The sequence below is a fragment of the Theobroma cacao genome, chromosome 2 (genome assembly GCF_000208745.1).
Source record: "Theobroma cacao cultivar B97-61/B2 chromosome 2, Criollo_cocoa_genome_V2, whole genome shotgun sequence".
Taxonomy (NCBI): domain Eukaryota; kingdom Viridiplantae; phylum Streptophyta; class Magnoliopsida; order Malvales; family Malvaceae; genus Theobroma; species Theobroma cacao.
The window spans coordinates 31,005,639-31,010,212 of record NC_030851.1 but is presented as its reverse complement, the minus strand read 5'-3'; the positions used below and the strand labels follow the sequence as shown (position 1 = coordinate 31,010,212).

Sequence of the window (4,574 nt, the reverse complement as noted above, 5' to 3'; positions counted from 1 at the left end):
TGTTTACTCACTGGGATTTTATAATCTCACCACCCTCATTTCCTCACATTTCAGGCTCAGGGAATTTCGTAGTTAGCTGACTTGAACAAGGACCTTCATTTGGACTCGAATCGGTAAAAGCTGTAGGTTTCCAGCTTCCGATGCATTTTGGATAGATATGGGCCCACGTGTCACTGTAAAAGAAATTTTAGGCTTTGGTTATTTGCTTTATAGTATATATGAATATAGTTAACTTTTATGTTATAAGAATTATTTACCGATAGTTTTATGAAAATTAATTTTACAAGAAAATAGTTTATTTTATTGAATATTTTTATCATATTCAAATGGTCAAATTTTCACTTCAAATAAACGTTTTAGATACTTAATTTTTTTAATCATTAAATATATATTTTCTGCTTACCTACTACAATTTTAGCAAGTTTCGAGGTTTTCGATAAAAATGACGAAAATGCCCCTGTGAGCAAAAAAAAAAAAAAAAAACAATATGTTATGTTATAATTTGGAAATGATTTGTAATCCTTCGTATTTTGATATTTGATAACTATTGCTCACCGGGGAAGTGCGGAAGCTGATACGAGAGCCTTGCGAGGTTTCGATCGACATTCGGGGTGAAGAATGTTTGTCGAGGCTTCGCGGCGGTTGTCACGGGCTCGATGGGGAGTTCCGGGTCGTGACAATAAAACTCTTTTTGAATAGATATATCAAAAACCTAGATCATATTCTCATTTCAAGGTTTTTGGTTCCTTATGTTTTGCAAATACTTTATCACAACATAGAAGAAAATTTAACCCTAGAGCCAAACCATGTATCTTTGTTGGCTATTCAATTGGTGTTAAGGGATACAAGCTCTGTGATTTAAACAGTCATAATTGTTTAGTTTCCAGAAATGTTGTGTTTCATGAAACAATGTTTCCTTTTCAAAATTTAGGAACCAGAATTTATTCTCTTAAAACAGAATTTTCTCCAAACATTTCTTTACCCACACCACATTCTTATTTTAATGAACTAGTTTCCTTTCCTACAAATTCATATTCTTTTCAATATTTTACCACACAACCAAAATCTTTTTCTAATCCTACCAAACAACCAAAACCTTCTTCTACATCACATAGCTCTTTTAGTCCCAGGAAAAGTGGTAGAATAAGAAAAATACAAAAACAAAAAGAGAATAAAAAAATACCAAAATATCTAGATTCTTATCAATGTGACTTGCCTTCACTAACCTCTAATGTCACAACATATCCTATTAGTAAATATATGTTAGTCAATCAGCTTTCTATAAATCAAAGGACTTTCACTACCAACTTGTCACATATTCCTAAGCCTACCACATATGCACAAGTCGTTTAACATGTTCAGTGGAAAAGCGCTATGCAAACTAAATTGAATGCTTTAGAAGAGAACAAAACTTGGGTTATGGTTACTATTCCTTATAATTTTCCAGTTATTGGTTGCAAATGGGTATATAAACTTAAACTTCTTGTCGATGGCAACCGTATGGGTTTTTTTAGCATTAGCTACCACTCATGGTTGGTCATTATCACAATTAGATATTAAAAATGCTTTTCTCAGTGGTAACATTGTTAAAGATGTTTATATGGAGCTAAATCAAGGGTTTGTCACTCAAGGGGAGTATCCATTAAGTGCTAAGTTTGTTTGCAAGCTACAGAAGTCAGTGTATGGTCTTAAACAAGCTTCCAGACAGTGGAATACTAAGTTTACAGAGACTTTAGTTTAGCATGTGTTGGTCCCAATAATATGTGCTAGAGGGGGGTGAATAGCACAATTTGGCTCTTTCAAATATTACCTCAAAGTCTAGATAAGGGCGAGACAAATGAAAGAAAAAAAAATGAAACAAAACAGAGTAAATAAGAGACAGCAAAATTTAGAGTGGTTCGGTCCAAGACCTACATCCACTACCTTGATTATTCAACCAAGGATTTTCCTAACAAATCCACTAAGAACTAGTGAAATTCACTAGCTTTCACCAAGCTTACAATGGCTTTTACCAAGCTCAGCCAAAACCTTTTATGTAAAGCCTGACCTTATAAAATACTTGTCATGACATACATGTGATGGATAGCATGTTTGCATGCTAGGAGAGTTTTGAAAAATTTACAAAAGTCAGTATTGTACCTAGAGGTACAACAAAGTTAATTTAAGCCTCGAACTAGATCAAATAGAGATTTTAGGGTGAAATTGAAAATTTTATAGTTCAGGAATGACTTAAAATGGTGATTTAGAGTTCGATGATCAATTTGGAGTCAAACCGAAAATTTTACTATCTAGGGGTAAAATGGTAGTTTTGCCACTCGAGGACAAAATGGAAAATTTTTTGAAAGATTTTGATCACATTTGACTTATTGGAGTATGATTTGAGGTTGAGAAGTGAAAAATTATAATCTCGGTATTTTTCGGAACATAGAGGTAAAATGGTAATTTTGCCACCTTATGAGCAAAATTGTAATTTTACACCACCCGACACTTGTCCAGCACATGAATTTTATCCAATATTATCATGGATAATTGAAGGAATTTAAGTGGTGGAGAGAGAAAGCTTAATAGTTAAGAAATTACAAATGGACCAATAATGTGGTGACATGTGTCAAGTTTATATCCATCATTTATTTAGCTTTAAAATAAGCATAAAATCAGCCTATTTTCTTTCATATGGCCGGCCAAACCAAGAACAAAGAAGAACATAAGAAGAAAAGGAAGAAAACAAACCCTAGGTGGAAAAAATTCAAGGGAAAAGTGTGAAAATTCAAGGAAACAAGTGAAAAAAAGGTAAAATTTTCAATTAAGCTTGAGATATTTCTTTCCCATGCATTTTTCCTTATTTTTCATGGTTAAATTTCATGTTTTCATGGTGAATTCATGGCTAGCCAAATGGGTATGGAGAGAGAATGATGTTGGATTGATTTGATTTCAAGTTATGTTGGTTTTTTTAGTTAGTTTACCATGTCTAGAAGAAAAACAACAAGAAAAGAATCCATTTTTCCCATGAATCTTCATTGGCCGAATCTTCCTTGATGTGTGTGGGTGATGGATTGTTATTATTTCAAGAGAAATGGCTTAGAAACTGATGAATAATGGTGAGAAAATTAAGTAGGAAAAATCACAGTGTTAATGCACCATTATTGATCGAAAATTTTAAGAAGAAAAGTGAAGATTATTTTGCCAAATTTTAGGTTATTTGACTTTTGTTTAGTGAATTAAGGTATTGGAAAAAAAATGGAGCAATTTAGAGCTAAATTGGATGCATTGGCCAATTAATCGGGTGATAAGACGAATTAGGCCAATACCAGGGATTAGATGGTTACCCGTGCATTTTGCATTCCATATCATGCATTAGTAGTCTAAATTAGTTTAATTTCGATTTAGTACCAAAGTAGTAAGTTTCTCGATTTTGTACTATGTCAAGGTGGTGAGTCCTCCGATAAAGGCAAGGAAATTGCATCCGAGGACCAGTAGTCAGAGTACTTCGAAAATTCGTACACTAGACATTGTGAGTAACCTTACTATCATCTTACTTATTTAAAGTGGTTTTTATCCGATTTTATGATTTTATGAAAAATGAGTTTAAATGGTAAACCTTTATGTTAATAAACAAAATGTGTTTAAATGAAAAGATTTTATAAATTGTCTTGAAATTGAATGATGATTTTGAAAATAGAGTAATTGGAAACCCTTGATGTGTTGTAAATTTATGATCTGAATTGATGGCTTATGTTAATGTGTTGGCATGACTGACTGGGTTGTGTTTTTGGTGAATTGTATGAATTGTCATGTTTTACATTTACAGGCTGGATAGTATTATATTAGTCATGTCATGTTGTCAAAATTTTATTATATGGTGGGTTTAACCTGCTGCAGGGGGCGAGTTTTCTGTGGACCAGCCTATTAGAGGGGCACCTAATCCTGATATATTTTACCTCTGTTGGAAAAGTGAGTAGGGTAACTCTCGAGGTATGACCTTAGAGTTCACTTCACGTCAAACCACCTCGTGATGATGAACTCAGCCAACGCCAAGGAACGACTATGTTTTCTAAATAAAAACATGATTTATGAGTATATAACTTTTTAATAACCTTGGCGGACTTGGTTTGGGATAGCCCTCGACCAAGTATCCCTGATAACTAAGTATGAGAATAATATTTGGCATGAGCCAAGTTTTAAGAAATTCATAAGCCATGTTAATTACTCGAGTTATATGAATTAATTTTATTTCGTTGAAACAAAATGAAAGGTGATGAATTTCAGTATGTTAAATTGTTTTATCTGTCTCCATTTACTCAACTTTAGATATTTTAGATGGTATTTGTTTACTCACTGAGATTTTATAATCTCACCACCCTCCTTTTTACCCATTTCAAGCTTAATATAGACTGTAGATAGCTGATATTGTCAAACGCTACAGTTGGCTTTCCTTCCTCAAAAACTGTAGGTTTGCAGCCTTCGTTCATTTTTGTCATTTGGGGGTCCACTTGTTACTATAAATTAAATTAAATACTCTGGCTTACTGTATTACAGTATATATGAATTTATTTGTCTTTAACGCTACAAAAATT

The 4,574-nt window shown here is 33.1% G+C and overlaps 1 long non-coding RNA gene across 2 annotated transcripts; it reads left to right on the top strand.

Annotated features, from left to right (window-relative positions):
* Nucleotides 2,761-4,027, top strand: LOC108660879. 2 transcript variants are annotated; one of them, XR_001926577.1, is made up of 3 exons: nucleotides 2,761-2,790; nucleotides 3,428-3,511; nucleotides 3,880-4,027. It is a non-coding gene; the product is annotated as an uncharacterized LOC108660879 (long non-coding RNA). The 2 variants fall into 2 exon arrangements; XR_001926578.1 differs by lacking the exon at nucleotides 2,761-2,790 and adding an exon at nucleotides 2,867-2,896.